At 42.7% G+C, this 18,431-nt stretch overlaps 1 protein-coding gene across 3 annotated transcripts in view; it reads left to right on the forward strand.

Annotated features, from left to right (window-relative positions):
- Positions 1–18,295: 18,295 nt before the first annotated feature.
- RMDN2 (regulator of microtubule dynamics 2) overlaps positions 18,296–18,431 on the forward strand; it is a 44,662-nt gene continuing 44,526 nt past the window's right edge. For all 3 annotated transcript variants that reach the window (XM_040698550.2, XM_015283752.4, XM_040698553.2), the window contains exon 1: positions 18,296–18,330. The gene's annotated coding sequence lies outside the window, so the exon portion shown is untranslated. The remainder of the gene's footprint in view (positions 18,331–18,431) is intronic.

Below are 18,431 nucleotides of genomic sequence, written 5' to 3' on the forward strand. Positions count from 1 at the left end.
TGTACGACATCCTGCTGCTGTCAAATCCGGATTATGTTTGTGCTGGATGGAGAATGAAAATATAACTTCTCTCATTCTTCAATAGTAAAATTATATATTATATATATGGGTGGGTTTTGTTTTTGTTTTGTTTTGTTTTACAGGAACATCCATATATATATGTAAATATATAGATTTAATTTATTTTTATTTTATTTTATTTTATTTTGTACAGGAACACCTTATTTCAAGTGTTTTTAGCTTTTAGACCAGGGCTGGGTAGAAAGTATCCTTTGTTCTTTTTCAGTATGTGTGTTCTGTGTTCTAACCACAAAACCCTCTTTAGAAAACTGACTTTTTCTGTACCAAATCTTTAGTAAAAAATAGGTTTCAGTGGTCTTTTAAATGTTGTTCCATTGGATCCATTCTGAAAAACAAAACTGTTTTATTGGAAGTACTCCGTTACAGCTTTCATTATGTTAAGATTCACTTAATAACCTCATGGTTTTCTGTTGCACTTAAAATATAGAGGTGAATAATGGAGAATTGTTGAGCTTTACTTTCCAAAATATTCAGAATATTCATAAATAAAATGAGAAAATGAGCAAGTGAGCTGCCAGTGGATAAAAGCCAGCAGCAGCTGAAATATCTGAGTGTTCTTCAGTTAGGTAACTTTTACAATAATGATCTAGACTGCGCAGCAGATTGCACCCTCATCAAGTTTGCAGATGGTGCAGTATGAGGAGGGATGGTTGATGCTCCAGATGGTTCTGGTGCCATCCAGGGGGATTTTGACAAGTTGAATAAATAAGCCAACAAGAACCTTACAAAATTCAAAAGGATAATGCAGAACCCTGCCCTGTAGGAAGAATGGCCCCACGCAGCAGTGGGGCTGAATGCTGAAGGCTGATTGGCTGAGGACCCCAGGGGGCTACAAGCTGGCCATGAGCCAGCAATGTGGTGATGGCCACTGAGGGGACAAGAGGAAATGGGTACATGCTGTAAGACAAGAAATTCCATTTAAACATAGGAAGAAACTTTTTTACTGCAAGGGTGATCAAACAACAGATGACAACAGGCTGAGTGGTGCAGCTGGCATGCTAAAGGGAAGGAATGTTATCCAGAGGGAGCTGGACAGGCTTGAGAGGTGGGCCCATGCCAAACTCATGAAGTTCAACAAGGCCAAATGCAAGGTCCTGCATCTGGGTCAGGGCAATCTCAAGCATAGATACAGGGTGGGAAGAGAACGTCTTGAGAGCAGCCCTAAGGAGAAGGATTTGAGGGTGTCAGCTGATGAAAGACTCAACATGAGCCATCAAAGTGTGCTTGCAGCCCAGAAGACCAACTGTATCCTGGGTTGCCTCAAGGGAAGAGTGACCAGCAGGTTGAGGGAAGTGACTGTCCCTCTATTCTGCTCTCGTTAGACCCCACTTGGAGTACTGTGTCCAGTTCTGGAGTCTCCAGAACAAGAAGGACATTGAACTGTTGGAGTGGGTCCGGAGGAGGGCCATGAAAATGATCAGAGGGCTGGAGCACCTCCCCTATGAGGACACGCTGAAAGAGCTGGGGCTCTTCAGCCTGGAGAAGAGAAGGTTCTGAGGAGACCTTAAAGCAGCCTTCCAGAATCTGAAGGGGGCCTACAGGAAAATTGGGGAAGGACTTTTTTATAAGGGCATGTAGCAACAGGATGAGGATGCCCAAAGAGTTGTGGAGTCTCCATCCTTGGAGATACTCTAAAACACGAGAGGACAATGTCCTGAGCAACTTGCTTTAGCAGACACTGCTTGTGCAAGAAGAGTTGGACCAGATGATCTTGAGAGGTCCCTTCTGACCTCAGTGTTCCTGAAATAGTGTGAAATAATCCAAATAACTTAAAAAAAAAAAAAAAAAAAACAATAAAGGACTGAAGATTAAATGATTGGCAGTTCATAGTGAAGGACAAAAAGAGGAATATTCTGTGGAGTAGCTCATTTCTGAAGGCATCCAAAAAAGCCAGTAGGTGCTGCTGAATGTTCCTTTGGGGGTGACTGGAGAGCTGACGTTAGCAGGGACCAAGCAGTTGATGTTGCACTCTCAGGTCTCCTCTTCCAGACACCACAGATGGCTGTGCCAGAAGAACCAGGAGGCAGATGGTGAGGAAACTGAAGCAAATCCATCTCCTTTGTTTTTTTTTGGGCACCTCTGCCAGCAAATAGCCCTGCAGAGGTCTGCAGAAAAAAAGACTAGATGGGGCTAACACACATCACCCACAAGACCTTCCCATTTGGCAGCTTAAAGAACTACGTGAGATACTGCTCTGCCAGAGACCTAGCTATCTGCAGCTTCCAGCTTAACTGGCTAAGAGCTGTATACCTCCATCAAGGAGGTTTGCGGTGCTTGGACACAATCTCTAGACTTGCCCCAGCTTCCATTAATAGACATGCCTGTAACTGGCCTCAGACAAGTATAAGGGCAGCAACAGGGCAAATACTAACCTTTGTCTGTATGAAACAATGCTGAGGCCATGAGCAGAAACTGAAGTGCAGTGAAGAGGACAGATCTCTCACTATGGGCATACAGAATGATGCACGTAAATCATCTGAATCGCACATAACAGGATTGGCACATATTGCCAAATATGGCTGCATTTTAAAATGCTGGTAATTGTCTACAATTCTCAGGCATATAAGCCAGTTCTGCAACTTTAATAAAGCAAAATATTTCCCCTCAGGACGCAGCTTGAACCCATGTCTTATCTGCTAAAACTTCTGACATGTTATTCTTCTGCACATGCTAAGTGCTGAACACAAGTATGAATAATTTCAGCAATAGCGGTATAGCATTTGCACCGGCCAAGCTCACAGCAAGCAAATCCTTTATGCAGCCCGTTTCCCTTCCCTGTTATAAGTAAAGCTATTTAAAGTTTAATCAGTCTTGGCTGGGCTCTTGTTCTCATGTCTGAATGAAAATAAAATGAAAAATCTCTAATGAAAAATTCCCTGAAGAGGTTTTGTGCCGCTAAGCTGATACAGGTGCAATACACCAGCATGCTAAAGCAAATTACTCTGGCTTTGAAAATCTGAAACATTTATTACCGAGTCCAAATTTTAAAACCTTTAAAAGTCAAATGTTGGAAGTAGAAAGCTGGGAGTAAAGCAAACCTCAGCCTGCAGAAGTTAGTTTTGGCAAAATTAGCAAAGAAAACAGAAGAAAATAAAATAGGATCAAGGGAAGGGGAAACCCACAAACATAAAGGCACTCACAGTGTGATTTTTTCAAAGTGGGATTTTCACCAAAATCTTTACACAAACTGAAAACTTCATTAAAGTATACAGCTTGAAAGGGTTTAGTGGACAGAGCTCTTGTTTATTATGTGAGACTGTGATGTCAGTCCAGGTGGAGGCCGTAATGAAAATAGTTACATGATTTCAGTCCAGTTTCTTTGAAGGTTAACCCAACATCACAAAACCACCAGGTAATACAACACCCGTTGGCAGGACCAAGGTTACTTCCAGCTACAAAGCCCGAAGACTGCATGGAGGGTATATAAACTGACCTACAGATCACTTGTGGGAGAGATGGTGGCTGAGTGAACACAGGTTATATCTTTTGATGCTTAGTTTGGCTAGTTTGAATAAGATGAAAGGCCAGGCTTTCCAGAAACATGCACGTGTCCATCCTGAACATGAAAAATACTCTCCAGGTGTGGATGGGATCAGTGTACGCTCAAGCAACTACCTGAGGGTCCTGACTTGTGGGTCAGTGCACACTCAAGACACACACACTGCAGGTCATTTGGAAAGGAAAGTAGACAGCATCTTTTCAGGAAAAATGGTATAACTCCAGAATGCAGAAGAGGACAGAGGAGAATTCAGCTGAGATAGGAAGCTGGCCCATATACCCTCTCAGCTAAACAAGTTCTTCTATAAGAAGATGATTAGATCCTCTGGAAATCCTCTCAGAAGGTCCCCAGCTATCCTTTGGGCCCCAAATATCTCAAAAGCTTCTTCACTTGAGTTTGTTCCAATAGACAGTACAGGAGGAGGAAAGAACCTCCTGATTTTGCCTTGAAAATGAGCAATGTCAGTATTTTCCTTCGTGGCAGAAGAGCTGTGATATGCTGCCTCTCTCTGTTGCTGCCTGGGAAAACACTTCTGTGTTAAACTCTGTGTTAGCACTGACTGTTACAGATCCTCTTGTGCTGGAGGAACTGTAAGAGGCCCTTCCCTGTGGATCTGACACTGTTTGCTTCAGGAACAGCTGTGCACACGCACAAGCAGCTGCCTGTGCTGGTGACAGGCTGTCTCAGCAGCCTTAGCAAAGTGCTTGCATTAAATGCAACCCTGAACTCTTTATTCCATTGACACCACTGATACAGACAATCCTCATATTTTATGACCAGAAATTTTTGTAGAATTAGAGAAAGAGTTAGGCTGGAAGGGACCTTCAAAGACCATCTACTCTAAGTTTGAATCATGAATAAAAGGATTCCCATGTGAAGCCCAAATTCCATATGCGATATGCTCACTAATCCCCGAAATCATCATCTCTGAAGAGAAGCAATGAACACACAAGCAGATCTAAACCAAAGATGAAATCAATTTCATCTTAAAATCATTATGTATTAATAGGAAATAATGGCAGCACGTCACTTGTGCCATGCCCAGCACAGGGGGCACAGTTTGTCTCAGAAGTTCTCCAAGAATTGTGGGGACCCCAAGCTCTCCTTCCCTGGAAACATCAGTTGGTTGCTACTGCCATACCCTTATTTTTCTTAGCATCTATTAGCAGGTATGCATTTGCTATTATGCCTTCTTGGAAAGATAATAGCTGTCGTCCTTAGACTGAGCTATTGCTTAACCAATTCTGAAAAAAATTGCTTTGAAAATGAGAACATTTTTTCTCAAGGTAATTTTTTTTTAAATACAGTTTTTAAAATGTTCTCTATGTTTCTGACATAATTTCATGTTTCCTTTATTTTCATTAACTGCTCATTCCTGGCCAATCCCACTTCTCAGCATCCCATCTGAACACCATTACACCGTGGATGCATTCAATCTCTTGAGATGTAGGCTATCCGCTTTTCATCACTGCAGTTGGTAACACACTGCTTTCTCTAACTTACTCTTATTCAAAGTAAAATAATATCTTATCTCAGGGAATAACTCTCTTTTGTTCTAGTTATTGTTGCTATAATCTGATAGCCATCAATGAAGCTTTTTGTTCATATATCCATTTATAATACAATTGTCTGGAGAATCAATGTGGACTTTTAAAAAGAATTTTAAAAATGCACAACCTCCTTTATATGTGATAGCAAGCAAAAGCCTTGTTAAAGTACAGAGTTGGTTTGGTTTAGTTCCCAGACATGCATGTTTCACTTCTCCCAGAGCCTTCTGAAGACCTCAGTTTGGCTCAGTACAGTCTATTAAGAACCTCTCTTGTGGCATCCATGTTACTGAAGAGCTGGAAGGATTCTGAAGTTTGAACATTCTGCTGTCTGTGTACTAAAATGTTGCATGCTAGGCAATGACATCACCTTGCCCCAAATCCTACCTCTATGGTTTCAACTTTTCTGCTTTCCCATGCTTATTTGAACGCCTCCAGCAGCTTGTTGGCTCAGTGGAGACATTTTTGATTCTTTTATCCTAAGTCTAACAAGCAAACACTGGTGCATGAGTGGAGTACTTTATTTGCTGAAGTCTACCTTGCAGGGAAAGTTTACCGGCATATTTGAAGAGCTGAGGATGTTTTTGTAGTAGAGAAGCCAAGCTGACCAGAATAAGACCCTGTGGGGTGGAACACCAGGCTATTTTCTGTGTTTAGTTAAACTTTTATATCTGTGAGTAATTTAAATTGCTGATTATTTTTTACCAAGTACTTGTGATTCAGTTTTCTCAAGAGATCTATAAAGATTAGGCTCTTCTTAGTCTAAGAGCAACCCACAGTCTAATGCCATAATTTCAAACAAACAAAAACCAACAAACTCTCTCCTAAGACAATAACAGAGATTCCAAAAGGCTGTAAGTTAGTGTTCCAAAAGAAAGAGAGGGTGAAGTCAAGAAGAGTTGCTGACTTCTCCCAGAAATGGGCTGAGCAAGTCAGAGACTGGTCCAAGGCTTGCTGAAGTCAGTGAAAGGACTCCTGAACTCCAATAGGACTTCCCAGTATCACTGGGAAATACAGAGAGCTGTAAGAGAAATTTTACGGCATACCATGGTCATTTGGCGACAGGACATACGGAAGGAGTATCCTCTTCATGGGTAAGAATGACAGAGAGCCAGAACTTTATGTATGTGAGACTATTTTCACATAAATGTGTGGAACAGTGTAAGTTACCAGTGCCAAACATGAGTTGAATACTAATAAGATACCTTGCTCTTTTTGCCTGGTCAACAAAATGGAAAGTGACCGCATATATACAGGACAAAATTATTCCAAATTCCTGTCTTTGCTTACTGAGCCGCTCTTTATATAGTTTGTGCAAAAGGTACAATAGCACACTGTGCTTAAAAGCCATTGTAGTGCGACTGCTATGCTGTTAAAATTCACTGCTCTGTATATAGCAAGTATATAGCTGAGAAGTACATCAAGCATCACTTCTGCTAGAAGCAATCTTCAGTATTTGTGGTAGGTACTAATAAAAGAATTACAAATACACCACAATTCTATACACTCTGAACCTGAAGTACTCCACAATTCACAAAATTATCAGTTCCACCACTTCCAGGAAAGCTGAGCTGCATTTTCCTATTGACTGACATGACTGACTTTCATGACCTAACTAACCCTTATTTGCTTCCTTGTGGTACAGCAAGGCAGGCAAACACTGCAAGCTCTCTGCTTTCTGCAGCAGACACTGTAATCATCTACACAAGTGAAATATAAAAATACAAATTAAATAACCTCTGCAGTAGTTCACTAGTTGTATGTTAGATCTTTTCCTGCACTAAGCTCCTCTGTTTCCATAGGACTACATTTTGTGCTTATTGTGTGCCTAAAGTAAAGTGTTACATAGAGATCCAGCGGGGAGTGGAGGAGGGGAGCATTGCAGTTGATGGCATTTTGGCCAAATCATCCACAGAGAAGAAAGATCTGGGAGTTGTGATGAAACAGGACAAACTGTAGTGTCAGCCCAAATAGTATTTTCTAATTTAAATTTCTTTAAAATGTAACTAATTCCACTTCTTAATTTTACAATATCTCACTCAAATTTTGAAAAAACTGTATATTTACAGATGCACTTCCGATTTTTGTAGACCTGTGTCTATAAATTTATCAGCATTATTTTGCTACCTCTGAGTATCAACTGAAAGTATACCTACCCAATGGTATTAGGAACATACAATTATTTCTCAGGCTTTGTGTTTACTTTTGGAAAATGGAACTTTTATAGTATTCTGGGGTATTTCTGCCACATAATCTATGTGAAGAATTGTGAGGAATGTAATTCTAAGCACCGATTTTTTAATAGTTCTAGAGCTGAACAATCAAGCAGCCAGCCAAGATACACCACAGAGGAATGTGTTGAGGGAATAGTAGTTCAGGTAGATGGTCTGGCATGTTTCCTTCTTTTGCACCATTAAATTCTAGAGAACTGGGCTTGCCAGGCTTCAGTGCAGCCTTCTGTGTAAGTTATAGTCCAGTGGGGCTCCCAGATTCTTTAGGTTTGTGCATCAGAATCTTGCCAGAACAGCATCATTGAAAATGTAACTCTAAAACCACATGCAGGCTGTTGTTACAGGGAGGCTGGTGTCCATATACTCACAGCATGACTAGAATGTCCCAGCCCAGCAGCCTCTTCCCATCAGCATGTTGTCAGACCTTTTTGAAGCCCCCTACAATTTATTATTTTTCTAGAAAACTACGCCTTTCATGGAGTTTCACAGCTCTTGCCACAAAAATATGGACAGCAGAAGTTTTCATCTTTAAAAATGATTTTAAAGTTCTGTAGTAATTCGTTCGATTTCTTGATAGCTTTTTTGTCTTTATCCACCTCAGGTTTGTGAAATGCTTTCATAAAGGAAATAATTTGTTAATGGTGGTAGCCCTTAGCACAGGCCAAATGAGGGAGGAAAGTCTGAGTTCTCCGTTGCTGGCAATGGAAGTACATAGGAAATCCTTGCCCAGTCCTTCCACCCAGTACTTGGCACAGGACATACACAAAGAGCAGGAGGTCAGAGACTGAGGAAGCTGTGTATCTAAGGTGATTCCTCTTTATTAGGGTATACACAAACAAATCCCCTGAACTAATTAGTGAGACTGGCAGAGAAGGGAGTAAATTGCAGCTCAAAAGGAAGACAGGAAGGTGAGCTGATAAAGAGATCTCTCTGGCCAGAAGCCTGTGGGTGGTGTCAGTGCTGCCTGCTTTCAGACCCGTGGTGAACTGCAGGCCAAGTTAAAGTCGGTGCTGCTCATAGAGGGGGCGGTTTTGACAGAGCCTGTATTTCATCTTTAAGAAGTCTGACTCAAGAGGAATGATTTTGAGCAAGAGGAAGGGAGAAGAACAACTCCTACTTTCACTGAACCTCAAAAGTCCTGGTGATGGAAATTGTCTTGTTTAAGATTTTCACAGTTTGGTCTTTGGTTTTACTGGTTCAGCCTGGATTCTACAGTCTATGTAAAGCACACCCAGCACAGATCTCTCTTAAATTTTGTCTTTTGTTTGTGCTATTAGTAGTGTGACTTCAGTGATGAATGTTTATAACACAGCTTGAGGAATTTCATCCTCCCTTGGTAAACTGCGTAGGAGATTGCCTTAATGGACGAAGAGAAATGTCTGCTGGTCTGTAGCCAGAAGCATGGTCTTGCTTATGAAGAAGAAAACACAGGTTTAACCTTCTGGTATTGTGTACAGAAGACACATTTAAAATATATATATATTCAACCTCTCTTCTTACAATCTAAAATGGAACCAGTGAAAGATTAATACGCTTTTCACTGTTTTATGGCAAATCACTTAGTTGTGATAAGTTCAGTACTGCCTCTTGACCAGATGTCTTACAAGACTTTCCTGCACTATTTGCTTCTACAGATACCTCCAGCTGGGAAAATAACTTACAGATGACTGTGAAAATCTAAATAAAACTAAAAGGTATGGACACAGAAAGTGATAATAGGCTTTTTTCACAGGTGTAAGGATTCAGATGTGAATGACAGATTAAAAGCTAGTTCTGACTTCCTTGAATACTTTGCTTGAGTTAGATTTGGGACCTAAATTCAGCAAACTGTCATGTTAGTTGGATTTATGATTGTGCAGTTTGTTTAAACAAAGCCTGAATGAAGACATCAGGATCTGCACTGCTCTGGAGTCTACATGACACAGAGTGTTCAGGGTTTGAATTAAATTATCTGTACAACTGTTCCTAATCCACAGCGAAGAGAAGCAGAATTGCCATACATTGCTGGGCTAATCTATTAGGTAGCATTTATTGCAAAGGAAATATACATGCTTAGAGCTATACTGAAGAACGGCTACTTATAGGTAGCCTAAAACTATTAATGTCATTCATTTGTTCAGCATTTCACTGCTTGCTTAAAAACTGCAGTTGCCCAGCAGTTATGAAGGAGGGTTTCAGGCAGTATCTAAGCATCACTGACATAACAGCCAAGGTGTGCTGGTGCCTTTATCTGCCAGAAAACAGTAGTTGAGAGTTATAAATTGCCCTGTGTTTACTCTCCTCACTCACTGGTATGGACTATGTGTTCAATAACTGTATCTCCGTAGAGAATGTTACATGCTAGGAATGGAAAAGCACAGCAGCCAGTGCCTCATGGAGCTGATAGGTCCTTTCCACCTCTGCATCTCATAAAGGGATGAGGTGTCGCTTCTTTTCCCTTGTACCACCTTACCAGTGCTGCTGATTCTGAGCTGGAGAAGGACAGATGCTCTTTCTGCCACTGTCATCACCTCCAGTACTCTGAAAAAGGAGACCATCTTCTCAGTCATCATAGCACTGGAGAACCAGAATTTCTCTTCCTCTTCTCCAGAAAAGACTACCAAAGGGAGGTATCAGTGGAAATGTTGGTTCGATCCTGGTCCTACCTCTCAGGTTGCAGGCTTTCTGACCCATGGCAGCTTCCTCAGCTGACAAGGAACTCAGAAAGCATGCAAGCTGCTGACAGAGAAAGCCAAGGAAGCCTGCAGGGGAAGAACACAGCTTGGGATTCTGCCTGGCTTCTGTCAGAGCCAACACACTGCTCAGAAACCTGACAATTACAATTTGTTATTTTCCCTGGTGGAGGTATGTTCTGTTGGAGATTTTCAGCCAGCTCTGCTCTTTGTTGCCACCACTTCTCCAGATGAGAATGGCAAAAAGGCCAGAGAGATTTGTGGGAAGAACGCATAGGGCCCAGGAGACCTGGCATTACAACAGGTCTGCAGTGCTGGCTGCCACAGCCCAGCCACGAATACAAGTCCGAAATGTCAGATATTCCCTCCAGAATTAAGTATGGCTCTTTGCTCTTCTATGACTGCCAAAATAGCACAGGTGTCCTAGGCAAGAGTTTTACACTACACTGTAATCTTCTGATAGAAAGTTCTGCTTCTTGTTAGAGTCCTAGAAGATGTCAATATTCTCCGAGTCGAAGAGGAAAGCAAATTTTCCTGCTATTTTTTCCCCATATAGAAGTATATGCTTCTTTTATTAAACACTCAGTCATTTAATAACTTGCACTTGTTATCTGAGCTGACCGAGATGCATTTATAGCACACATGAACAATAGTATCTATCTGAACTGCACAGAACTACAAAAATGGCTACCATCAAAGCTGAGCTTTTGAAATGAACCAGGATGTTGCTGCTGATAAGTAGCATTGTTAATGTATCACTGTGACTTTGCTTTCTCAGCTTAGGCAACAAATCCATTTTGCACTGCCACTCTCCATGTACCATTCTTTTCCATATATTAGAAAGTGAAACATAATGGAAATGTGAAGCTTGTGCTTAAAGCATATTTTTCATCTTCTCGTGGTACTTGAAAGTACATAATACAAAGAAAATGAACTAGAACCACAGCAGTGACTTGATTTTTTAAACTGAAGTGTCTATAATCATGCTATTTTGCAGCTTAGCCTGAGCTAACTTTTATGCTTTACTGTTAAACACTAATTACTGTCTTAGTGCCATCACAGATAAAGACTGCCATTGCCTCACAGAGATTAAACTATAAAAAAAGAGATACAGATAAGAAAAAATGCACCAAGAAATCCATGTTTGTTTAGAAAGAATGACCCAGCCTCTTTGCTGCTCCACACTGCTGTTTAGCACAACTCTTTGGGAGCAGGGAGCCAAGACAAGCAGAGAATGTATCACAGCTTCATGGTTTTCTGCTCATCCTCCTGTTTCAGTTCAAAATAGATTTCAGTACAATGTGACAAAGGTTGAAACTAAAGCCACCATTTTTAAGTCCAGCGAGTTAATGACGATCACGTGGGCTGGCCTTACATAAATCACAAACCACCCCTCTCTCCCCAGTAATGTCCATTACAAGGATTGTCTTGCAGTCAGAGATCAGCAAACCCTTGGCACGTGAGAGCAAGAGCTGGATTTGTCCTCAGCCTGGAGGAGCAGGACTGCTGCTGTTCTGCTTGAAGCTCTGCTGCCCTTTGAAGGCGTCTCTCTCCACAGAAGTCAGAGGGATCCCATACCTTTGCACCCTGGATACACATATAAACTCAGGAGAAAGGAATCCTGGTCACGGTCACCTCAGATGCAGGGAGAAGTTCTCTAAGCATTTAAAATTTCACACTTTTCCCACCTTTCTTTCTTGCTTGCTCCTTTGTTTCACCCCGGGTTTTATTTTAGTTTATTACGTTTCTGTGCCTCCATTCTGCTGTTTCTCTTTCACTTGGATTGTTTTCCCCAAGACTCAAAAGACACAGTGCTCACAGCTGAGTCTTTCTCATCACGAATCAACTTGCACAGAGCCCCCCGATGACACCCGAGTTCAAGCTCTGCACTTAAAAAGAGCAAACACCACAGAGAGCTCTGCTGCTCTCTTAACTGCTCTGTGAGGCATCAATCACCCTCCCCCTGGTGCAGATGTTTGCTGGGTGCAAGCAGTTTAGCACTGCTGTTCCTTTATCCGTGTGTATCGCACACCTCTCCCACCACAGCAGCCCCACTTAGCGGTGCAGGTGGACCCACAAGGCGCACCTCCGCCAGGTGGGTGAAGCCAGCCAGGCTCCCCGCGGCCGCGACTGAGAGACGTTGGGCTGCGGCGCTCGCGCGCCCCCGTGTGGGGCCGTTGGAGCGCGGCAGGAGCGCGCTGAGGGAGGCGCGGGGAGCGTGGTTCTGTGAGGGCCGGCCCGGCGGCCATGTCCGGGCCAGAGGACTAAGAGCCTGCACGGGCAGCTGCGTGTGGGGAGAGCCACGGAGAAAACTGTGGGGACACTGATTCCCCATAATATCTTGCGGTTTGAATCACACTCGTACCGCTTGGATGAAATATATCTCAATTTAGAAGAAACAAGCAAACAAACAAAAGGAAACATGGGGACACAAAAGGCTCACGTTACGGCTCTGGACGGCTGACCTCAGCGCCCACCTCCACGCTCTCCACGCGGGGTGACGGGACGGGGCTGCTCCCCACGCGGTGGCAGCACGAGGCCGCGCGGCCCTCTCACCTCGCTTGGGAACGCTGCCCAGCTGAGTCGCTTTCTAGTCCTTAGGAGTCTATAGCTCAGAATCAGATGGGAAAAGCTCCTTAAACGCCAGAACTAGGTGCAAACCGCAATTGGAATAATGCAGTCTGCACTTTTATGTTAGTTCACAGACCTATCCCCAGGAAAAAGCAAAATGGGACCGAAACAATCAGAAACCAGAACATTTTCTATGTGTGAATTCATTCATGTGAGTGCAATGATGTGCAGGTGTTGAAAAGAGCAGAAATCCGGCCCTCTTACTGCATACAGCAAAAGTTCTGATTGGGAATCCCCTGCTTTCCCATAACGCTGTCTTCTCCATTTTTCCTGATGCTTTTTGCTGTATTCATCCATTGTCATTGTCCAAACAGGATCCTAAGATGAAAAGGGAACACCTTTGCAGTCACACAGCAGGAAATGGAGGAGGTGACATCTTCACAATGTTCTCGCTTTGTCCTACCTGAGTAACTGCATAGCCCAGAGTCAAACATCCCAAATCCCCTGATCTGGAATGAAGTTGTGCTCATCTCATAGGACACAACAGATGATGTGGGCTACCAAAGATAAATTATTCCATGCGCAGACAGATCCAGGCTTAAGGGAGTATCATTTGAACGGGAAGGAAATGAACTGTGAAAAATGACCTCATTTGCATAGGTATATATTTATACTTAAGTGTAAGGTCCTGCGCTTGGGTCAGGGCAATCTCAAGCACAGATACGGGCTGGGAAGAGAATGGCTTGAGAGCAGCCCTAAGGAGAAGGATTTGAGGGTGTCAGCTGATGAAAGACTCAACATGAGCCAGCAAACTGTGCTTGCAGCCCAGAAGGCCAACTGTATCCTGGGTTGCATCAAGAGAAGAGTGACCAGCAGGTCAAGGGAGGTGATTCTGCCTCTACTCTGCTCTCATGAGACTCCACTTGGAGTACTGTGTCCCGTTCTGGAGTCCCCAGCACAAGAAGGACATGGAACTGTTGGAATGGGTGTGGAGGTGGGCCACAAGGATGATCAGAGGTCTGGAACACCTCCCCTACCGGGACAGGCTGAGGGAGCTGGGGCTCTTCAGCCTGGAGAAGGGAGAGCTCCAGTGGAAGCTGATAGCCTTCCAGTACCTGAAGGGGGCCTACAGGAATGCTGAAGAGGGACTTTTTACAAAGGCATGCAAAACCAGGATGAGGAGAAATGGCTTTAAACTGGAAGAGGGTAGATTTAGACTAGATACTAGGAAGAAATGATTTACTGTGAGAGTGGTGAGACACTGGAACAGATTGCCCAGAGAGGCTGTGGATGCTCTCCTTCTGGAGGTGTTCTCAAGGCCAGGCTGAATGGGGCTGTGAGCTGCCTGGTGTAGAGGGAGGTGTCCGTGCCTGTAGCAGGGCATTGAAACTACATGATCTTAAAGGTCCCTTCCAACCCAAACCATTCTATGATTCTGTGATGTTTTATAGATACATATATTTATATAGCTGTAGCTTTAACATTTTGGGTACTGCAGAAAGGGAAGTGCAGATGCTAAATAGTGAAATGATTTACTGAAGAACACATGCAAGTTTGTGACAGAGCCAGGCATAGACAGTGAGCTCTTTGTTACCTATCTTTCATCTACAATGCCAAAGACTGACAAAAAATGATGAGTGTTGAAGTTTCATGTTTACTCGAGCTATTATTGGCAAAATAATGATGATTTCAGACTTATTTAATTGTCTTGCCTGAGTTTTAGGACTTCCTTTTATGCTACAAGCTCCTGTTAATTCTGACATGCATGCCTGTCAGTCCCCGCTGTTTGCAAAGGGACACACTGCTGTAGAGGCCTAAATGGAAAGTTAAAATCAGAAGAGAAACTTTTTACATCAGAAATGGTAGTACAAAACCGGAGTAGAAATGAGCGAAGAACACGCCACATCCTCTGAATGAAGTGTGTGTTTTACATGACATTGCAGGCATCTAAGGGCCATGTATTAGGTGGAGTACTGGAGGTACATGTCTGTTCAGGGAGGGGCACTGCCACTTGCAGGTAGAAAAGTTCAAAATATTTTTTTAAATGGTTTAAAATAATATAGGAAAGCAGGAGAGAAAAAGACACATCTCTTCAAATAGATGAAAGCAAATTGGGTGAGGCAGCATACATGTACACTTGCACACACACACGCATTTATAAAGTTCTGATGGCCTTTCCAGGATACTATACATACAGGTGTAAAGTATATGCTTGCACACGCACTTTTCTCATGTTTTCATGTCTTTTCATGTATTTTTTCTCTTTGAAGTGTAATCTGGCACTCCCAGGACAACTTCCCTTTGTGAGGAAATCAGGCAGCCCTGTGGAATTATGGCCTTGCCTATTTATTCCTATGGTTGTCAACACAACATACACAAACTCCTTTGGGCTGCCAACTCTCATCTCTTATAGCACAGAAATTAAATCAGTTATCTTGGACTTAAAAAATAACACAGCTTCCACAAATGTGCCTTGGTAATGTCCTCGAGCCTCCTGGTGGGATGAAGACAGACACAGAGAAGCAGGAGCAGTGTGTATGTGGTTGTTGGGTTGTTTTTCTTCAGTGCCATCAGTGACCATTTGTGTTTAGCTGAAACTGCAGCACCAGGTCCTGTCAACAAGATAAATAAATAAACAGAACATTCTGTTTGAGGTTGAACTAGTGAAGCCAGGTTTCCTAGCAGGTTATATCCCATAGTTCAGTTTCTTCACATCTAATAAAATGTAAGTTAAGCTTCAAGCTTTTCCTGTCCTTGAAAGATGCATTTCTCCCGTATGGATTCTCAGTTGTGTAAGAGGGAATGAACAATATTCCCCAAGGTGGGAGCACTAGTTCAGGCTTTTCTCTTTCAACAGACCAACTAATTCAAAGGAACTTGTCAGTGTTTAATTTCTTGGTTAAATTTGTGATTGTCCGCAGATTCAAAATGCAGAGGTGTGGTTATATGTGTACACACAGAGGCATAAAGACAGCACAATTACAATAGCTCAGCTCCACTGGGAACTATGCTAAGCACTGGGTCTTTATTTGAAGAAAACAGAAAATACCAGTGTTATTACTGATCCCCTTTGAACTCCAATTCATTATTTTTTATTAAGAGCACTGGAGAACTGCTGATGGCAAGAGCAACAGAGAATATTGTGAAGTGTGGCAGTGAATGCTTCCCTTCCCTTTGGTGTAAGGTAAAATTTTGGTTATTTTTTTATAGCAGTTTGGGAAGGGTTGAATCCAACTTGCCAGAACAGCAGGATTTCTGGCAGGCTGCTGGCAAGACTGGTCAAAGGTATTGAAGCTTTCACAATATTTGGTGATTTATTAACAAGGTTTGATTATATGCTTACAACTGCTGAAATAATGAGTATGAAATGTTACTAACACATTGCAAGTTTCTGCATTTGTTACAAGTTGCAAATTATTTTCTATTGGGGAGGGGGCATTTTAAAAAAACCATAAAATACCACAAAAATGTTATGAAAAAAAATACAAATGGCTTTCATGCAGAAGTTAGAACACTGGTAAATTAATATACATCTTAGTTGGAAATGGCATGCATTGGTTACTTATAAAGCAATGGTTCTTTCACCCTTTGAACGCAGTTGCTCAATAATAAATTAACTTTTCTAATATCACACAGAAAATGCTGCCCAAGCTCACAATATCCCAAAAGAGCTGGCCACTGCATGGCCTGCTTTTACTCAAACAGTGCTCTGTCATATGTAGGTGTGCCTGGGTGCTGGTGTGCCGAGCTCACCCGGGGACATCTGCCTGGGGCAGGTGGGAGGAAGGCAGGATGGTAACAGGCTCTCTTTACCTCAGAGCTGCTAACATTGCTGAAACTTCAGGATTGTGACTTCTTTCTTCTGTCAGACTGGCAGGAGCAAACATACAGGTTCAGGAGCTACTGTGTGAAGAATGTATCGTAGTACTGCTGGACAGGACAGTGTACAGACAAGCTGAAAGATCTGACTTCTTAGGAAGTCTAGAAACATGCTGACTAGCAAGGGCTAGCCATTTCATAAGAGGTGCGGTCTGGACTTGGATATTTACTAGCACTTCGGGTGCAAATTTTGACTGATGGGGAAAAATCCACGTGCAGAAGAACAGCGCTTCTCTACAAACAGTTTCTTGCCACTTGCTTAGGCCAATTGTAAGATTTAGTCTGATTTAACATACCACATCTAGGTAAATTAGTGTTTAGGTCCTAGCTTGGAAAGCTGCTGTGTTCTGACAGGCTTCTACATGCGTGCAATGACTTCTAATTTCTGGTTGGTATGCCTGGGTAAGGTGGCCTCAGGTGCAAAGCAATTTAGGAATCTGGGACACGACCTGTGACTTGATTTGGACAGTCACGATGCATCCAGAGAAACTCATGGCAGCTGTAGACAGCGGTTCTTATTGGCCATTTTTGAAAAGAAATAGGCTACACGAAGGCCTTAGAGAGCCACATTAGAAAATGTTGGGAAACACTCACATTGTTTTCTGTGTCTATAATCTGCTTCAGCTGTGTTTGTCCTCCGAATAATTCTCTTTATAATAACCTTTCCTGTTTCACTTGGCTTAGAGAAAGATTTTTTGGCAAATGATGTTGAGAAGAGAAAATACAAATAAAGGCTATCCAACAAAATGTTGTGGCCATTCCTGAGCAGTTGAAACAGGATCAGCATGAAGATTCATGTAATGTGGTCCCGTTTTTAAATACTGATGGATTACACAACTCAGAACAACTATTTCCACCATACAGAAAATTGTTCTCTGGAAATTATTTTAGTAAAGTTTTCAGAAACTTGAGATGTTTCCACAACCCCAGTTATGAACACACGAACAGGTTGTACTTGTTTGTAACTTGGGAGATTGCAGAATATCGAAATAGGATTAACGTTTCTGCTTTAAAAGATCTCTGTCTTCCTTAGGCTGTAGTTTGGCCTCATGGAAGGCTCGGTTTGTCTTCAGGTTCTTAATGGAGAATTAGATAGCAGGTATGGTTGTTTTAAGGGAAACCTTTGTGAAGAGAAATAGATACAAGACTATCAGACTAAAATATTTGCGTGGGTGGGCTTTTTATTGTTGCTTTTTTAATAATACCTTGTTCACTCTTATAAAGGTATGAGCCTGTTTTTGGTTGTTGTTTTTTTTTTTTTTTTTTAGAACTACATTGTATTCTTTTGTTTCTGAGTGAGGGGACTGAGGACAATTCCAGCTGTTGACCAGCAGTTACTTTCCTTGCCTTAACAGTTTCCTTAAACGTTTCCAGGGCCCTCACACAGAAGAACAGGAGTTTTGTGTTTCCACACTCGTGGCAGGATGTTGTGCAAGGGCCTCCAGAAGCACTCAGGAAGACGAATGGGCACAGCAGGCTGTCTGTGGCAGTTCATTTTCCAAAACCAGGAGCAGGAGGCAGAACCAGAAATACTGCCATGAGGGAGAAATAAAGGTCTTATGTCACTAATAAAAGATGGGACACGGGAGCAGTACATGCAGCTCCCCAGTAAATCTGAGTTGTTCTGTGATTCTAGGCAAACTACAGCATCAGCTCTGGGCTCTCAGATAGCCAAGTTACTGTTAAGCTTTTGTGCCAGGGCCGCTCCTCTTCCCGCAGCTAGTCAGGGTTTCTCTGTGATTTGCAGCACTAGGTTCAGAGGAAATACTGCCTCTCTAGTTCCTAGAAGTAACAAAGGTTAAGTCAGTAGCAATCAGCAGCCGGCAGACCGGACAGAGACACGCGCACAGGTACATTCGCTCTCCAGCAGCCCCACCTGAGCACGGAAGCAGGTGCAGCGGGCTTCCCCGGGAGCACCCCTCGGGGCGCTCAGGCAGCAGCGGCCCGCCCG

The sequence above is a fragment of the Gallus gallus genome, chromosome 3 (genome assembly GCF_016699485.2).
Source record: "Gallus gallus isolate bGalGal1 chromosome 3, bGalGal1.mat.broiler.GRCg7b, whole genome shotgun sequence".
Lineage (NCBI taxonomy): Eukaryota > Metazoa > Chordata > Aves > Galliformes > Phasianidae > Gallus > Gallus gallus.